Source organism: Rana temporaria, chromosome 3 (assembly GCF_905171775.1).
Source record: "Rana temporaria chromosome 3, aRanTem1.1, whole genome shotgun sequence".
Classification (NCBI taxonomy): Eukaryota; Metazoa; Chordata; class Amphibia; order Anura; family Ranidae; genus Rana; species Rana temporaria.
This window is the reverse complement of record NC_053491.1, coordinates 282,728,311-282,734,613: the sequence shown is the minus strand read 5'-3', so window position 1 is coordinate 282,734,613 and position 6,303 is coordinate 282,728,311.

Genomic DNA, 6,303 nt, shown 5'->3' with positions numbered 1-6,303 from the left:
TGTTTAGGTGACTGGATAAAGCAGTTGCTTATTGGATTCTCTGAAGGCTCCTTTGTGCTACTGACTGGTACAGCACACTGACAGATGCCCTGGATGTCAAAACTGATAAAGGGAATGTAGCCCTGCATTTAACATGACGCTATGGTACATACCAATATCGGTGCCATTTGCCAGGGAAAAGGGAGGATCAGTTAAGTAAAATTATTGCCCACTAGACTAGCATCTAACACTTGCAGTGTGGAGGTAGTCCCCTTCAGGGGAGGACTTTCAAGTTTCCTAGAATTGGGCTTTAGGCTTCACACTTATGCAAATTGGATTTGCATGACAGACTGACCGGCTCTCAAAGCCAGTTCAAACATCTCTGGAGGAGCTGCAGAATGTACTGCAGAAGTCTTCAGATCAGTTTAAGGTCTGAATTCAGGCAAAAATTCAGACCTGAAATATTGAATGGGAATGCACTGGACCCCTGCTGCAAGACACTGCAGATGGTGTGAACCTAGCCTTAGCAGTTCCACCATCAGGTGACTGGCCAAGCTTTCTCACACCCCCTGGGTGTACCTCTAACACTAGTCTACACTGAGATCTCTAGTTGTTGCTAGCATTGGGGGGGGGGTCATAACTTCATATTTGTGAGAAGTAGGTTCAGACCCAGGGTCCACAAATGGGCCAAAAGGCTACTAACAAATTATATAAAGTTTGTTGAAATTGAACATTTGGTGATCCAAAAGTGCCAGCTTCTTAAAAGAATCGATCTATATTATATGGAGATCTATATGCATTTGTGGAAAGCTTTAAACCTACCTGTGTGTTTTTCAAAAAGGGGAAATCTGTGGAAGCATACAGCACGCCCAATCTTAAATGCATAGCTCACCTCGGGCATAATGGGAAGAGAAATGAAACCAACCTGGGGTGATTATGCTTAAAACACTTTAGGTAAGAAAAAGGTACTTGCAAATATAAGTTAAACATACCGTTCTGTTTTTATTTTAGGCACTGGATCTTGCTTGGGTGCTCATTGGTATTGAATGCATAGGGTGTGGTTGGCTGTAGAGGGCTGTGGTCCATTCCTTTTGTGCCTAAATACTCCTCCTGGGCATATTTTGGACACATACAAGGACCAGTGATGTGGAAAGGTAAAACGGGTTCGTTCTTTAAGTTGGTCATTACATTGGTGGATGTGAGCGCTGCTGTGCCTGCTTGCTTCTTATCAAACAGACCTATCAAATATAAAGCTTCTGACCATACAACTTTCGAATGCAGTGAAGGTGTGTATTTTGCTCTGGTATAAACAAATATGCCCACCTACAAAGCTATGTTTAATTTTGATTGTAAATTTAGAGTTTGTCTTTTGACTAAAATAGCATTTTTTAGTTTGTTTTGGGTTTTAGTTTGCTGAACCAACTCCCATTGGAGTTGTCAATTGTAATGCATTATTTAAAGGATAAGTTCACTTTTTTTATTCTAGCTCCACCTACAGTGCCTTGTGAAAGTATTCGGCCCCCTTGAACTGTGCAACCTTTTGCCACATTTCAGGCATCAAACATAGATATAAAACTTTTTTTTTTTTTTTAAGATTTAACAAGTGGGACACAATCATAAAGTGGAACAAAATTTTTATTAGATATTTCAAACTTTTAAAAAAAATTAAAACTGAAATTGGGCGTGAAATTATTCAGCCCCCTTAAGTTAATGCTTTGTAGTGCCACCTTTTGCTGCGATTACAGCTGTAAGTCGCTTGGGGTATGTCTCTTGTGGTATGTCGCTATCAGTTTTGCACATCGAGACTAACATTTTTGCCCATTCCTCTTTGCAAAACCGCTCAAGCTCAGTGAGGTTGGATGGAGAGCGTTTGTGAACAGCAGTTTTCAGTTCTTTCCACAGATTCTTGATTAGATTCAGGTCTGGTCTTTGACTTGGCCATTCTAACACCTGGATATGTTTATTTGTGAACCATTCCATTGTAGATTTTGCTTTGTTTTGGATCATTGTCTTGTTGGAAGACAAATCTCCGTCCCAGTCTCAGGTCTTTTGCAGACTCCATGTTTTCTTCCAGAATGGTCCTGTATTTGGCTCTATCCATCTTCCCATCAATTTTAACCATCTTCCCTGTCCCTGCTGAAGAAAAGCAGGCCCAAACCATGATGCTGCCACCCACCATGTTTGACAGTGGGGATGGTGTGTTCAGGGTGATGAGCTTTGTGATATTTAACTGGGTTGGGAAACCCAATCCCCCCACATTTGACAAGGGTGATAGATTGTGGGGGGTGTGCGCGCGAGTCAAAATAAGAAACTGTAGGCCCATATAGAACAGGAAACGATTACAATACCCCTGGAATGTCTTCCATAGCTTCTAGATGCAGATATTCCACAAACAGTGAAGAGGCACCCAACTGTGGGAGCCACAGTATAGACTACTAAAAATATTTAAGACTACCAACATCTCTCCATATCTGAGCCTTTAATTCCAATGTTAGGTACACTGGCTTTTCAGCCAAGCCTTACAGACCCTCACTTTGTTACAGCAAAGTGTTAGTAGGCTTTTACACTTCTCATCAGGGAATCTGACGACGACGAATAGAGCCTTCGATCAATGCCATACATAAATGCTTGCTATAGTACAGACAACCTCCATATTTGGAACAACTATGCTTAAAAGGGGAGCCAATGAGACATTCATTGTCAGATTTTTATGCTTAGTTGATTAGAAACACAAGAACTGGTGTTCCTACAAATCTTGGGGAAGAGACCTAGGGAAAACATTCTGTCAGGCCCAGGACAAGATTTTATTGTTGGCACATAAAGCATCTTTGGCAAGTAGGTACCAAGAGGGTATAAAAATGTGTAGATGGTACAGGACACCTGTTGTATTGCACCAGATGTTTCCACAAGTATCAAATGTCTGTTGGCGAGGTCTTGAATCTGATGGAACCTTGTCACAATCTTGGGCATTCCCAAAATATACGCAAGAGTTCTGGACAATGGTGGCTGAATCAGTTAAAACCATCACAGGTATATCCCTTGTGGGAGACCCAGCTGTATTTCTTATTACATGTAACCTCAATATCAATTGAGATACAAAACCTCACTTGTAAAACTTCTTACAGCAGCAAGGGCATGTATATTGCCACTATGGAAGCGTACCCCCTCTCCAACTAGATCACATTGTCTTACAGAAATCTAACAAATGGAAAATCTTACAATGATGAAAGAGGAGAAATTCTGGACCCTCTATTTTATTTATAGGGAAGAGATAGAATAAGTCTCCATAGCATCTTATTAATTAGTATTAGAAGCATCAATAATAACCTATAGCGAATAGAGGGGCAAATGGTTAAATAAGATTTGGTGACATTTTATATTTTTTTTTCTTCTGCTTGTTATAATTTTGGCCTTGGCCACTATACTACCTGGTTAAGGGAAATATAAAATGAAAAAAAAAAAAGGTTATCTTCAGGGAAACCATGTTTAAAGCCTATACAATTCCTGATAAAATGGTAGTATAGTAAGCACTTGCCAATGAAGTGGACAAGATTTATGTTAAATGTCATGGATGCAAGATGTCTTTTCTTGTGGAATTATCACCGTTTTACAAAATAAAGAAGTTTATAGAACGAAAGACACCACTGTGTGTGACGTGAGGGGGCAGAGGACACTTATGAGCACAGTCACCCCATAGCAGTGGCCGCTACCACCCTTCACAACACACCTGAACCCTGCATTCTGAGCCTAATGCACTCCTTAACCACTTCAGCCCAGGAAGATTTTACCCCCTTAATGACCAAGCGGCACTGTGATATCACATTAAAAAAAAGTTTGTATAACCAAGCACAGGCAGTGGGAGACATTGCATTAACACAAGGGATTGCCAGAAAATGATAAAGTCGTTTTACAACCGTTTAAAAGGACAAGTGCACCTTTAAACACTTTCAAAATTAATGCTATATTCGTACATAGGGGAGCTGTAATGTATATTCACAAAAATATAACGGCTTTCCATTTAAACTTGCCACACTGCCTTTATGGATGTTTAACACACTTGGTTTACTTTTGCCTTACATTACTGGACAGACTTTAGGTCATGACACAGAAAAGGCATTGACCAGCTGAGGGTAGATGGTGCAGAGCATGAGTCAGCTGTCAACTCCTTCCTGTGTCACAACCTACAGTCTTGTCCAGGAAGTAAGGCAAACAAGCAGTGTGTTTTAAACATCCATAAAGTTAGTGAGGTATGTGTAGATTAAATGTAAAGTAGTTTTGCTAAAGTATATTAATAGTATATACCAGGAATATTAGCGGAAAATTAGCGGACCTCCAGCTGTTGCAGAACTACAAGTCCCATGAGGCATAGCAAGACTGACAGCCACAAGCATGACACCCAATGGCAGAGGCATGATGGGAATTGTAGTTTTGCAGCATCTGGAGGTCCACTAATTGCATATCCCTGGTATATACAGTGCCTTGCGAAAGTATTCGGCCCCCTTGAACTTTGCGACCTTTTGCCACATTTCAGGCTTCAAAGATATAAAACGAATTTTTTTTTTTGAAGAAACAAGTAGGACACAATCATGAAGTGGAACGAAATTTATTGGATATTTCAAACGTTTTTTAAAAATAAAAAACTGAAAAATTGGGCGTGCAAAATTATTCAGCCCCTTTACTTTCAGTGCAGCAAACTCTCTCCACAAGTTCAGTGAGGATCTCTGAATGATCCAATGTTTTTTTTTTTTTTTTTTAAGGAAAATTTTTATTGAGTATTTATGCAATACAGAATTGTTCATAGTAAAAGCAGTACATACGGTGATAAATATGTAACGTATCATAAACACGTTATTCAAATTAGGGACAACAGAATAAAACCCCTGCAGTGAAAATATTCATATGCTTTTTTTTTTTTTTTTTTAGAAATAAGGACGTGGAAATTAGGGTAACTGTTCTATAAACCTTATGAAAGGACAATCAAAATAAGACAGAACATCATTAATCAGATAACAATTCAGAGGATGAGAAGTGGCCTCCCCCATCCCACCCACCCCGTAAAGGGAGCAATCTGTGGGTGACATATAGGGGACGAAACCCCCAAGTAAGAGGATTTCTTTCTCAAAAATATCAGCACGCACTTGCCTAGTGTTGCTTTGTACTTAACTCAATGGTTCCCTTCTGCTCTTGGGAGGACACTATATGGAAGCGGTGGGGAGGGACAGTGACCAAGCGGGGGGTGAGACTTCCGTTTTAACCGACATTCCCTCTCCCCGGTGTTGTTGAAGGATCTGTAGGACTGGGGATCGTTGGTTGTGCAAGGGAATCTATGTAGTGCAACCAATTTGCCCATGTGTGTCTGTATTTTTCATGTGAATCATTAGCTTGATGGATTAGTCTTTCCATTTCTTCTGTTTTGTTTACCCTTTTCAGCCAGTCATCAATCGTCGGGGGGGTTTTGGATCTCCAGTACAGAGGGATACATTGTGTGGCCGCGTTCACTAGGTGGAGCGCCAGAGAATGTTGATATTTCGATTTTGTTATGGGAGAGTAATGTAATAAAAATTGTTCCGGGGAAAAAGCTATTGGCAGAGTAGTAACCTGGACTATGTGCTCGTGTACCGTTTTCCAGAATTGGGTCAATGAGGGGCATTCCCACCAAATATGTAGGAATGAGCCCTCTGCTCCCTCACATCTCCAGCAATTTGAGGGCACTGTCGGGTAAATTTTATGTAGCTTGTCAGGTGTCCGATACCATCTAGTGCATATTTTAAATCTATTTTCTTGTGCTGTTACACTGATAGAGCCTTTGTGTGTATATTCCCAAGTGCGTTTCCAGTCCTCGTCAGATAGATGTACGGTAAGGTCGGTATCCCAGGCCGTTCGGGTATTAGTGATGAGAACTTTATCCTGGGAAAGCAAGGAGTATAAACTCGAGATCAGATGGCGCATAGGATCCCTGGAAGCACATATTTGCTCCAGAGGTGACAGATCTCTACACCACGACGATTTTGACTGGGTAGAGCTAAAGAAGTGTTTAAATTGAAGGTATTTAAAGACTGAGATGGAAATGTGTGGAAGCTTGTTGACTAGATCCGGGTATGCTAAAAAATTGCCGTTGTGGTAAAAATGGTGTGCTCGGAGTGTCTGAAGAGTCGGATCCGATACTGGGTGAGTATAGGTTACGTCGGGGGGAAAGTCTGGGCTAAGCGATAGAGGCGTCAGTGGACCTGGGGAGGGGTTTATTTTGAGGGTTTTACATGCCGCTTTGAAATTTAATATCGTGGGCCCGATTAATGGATGTTCTATACAGTTTTTGGGTATTGA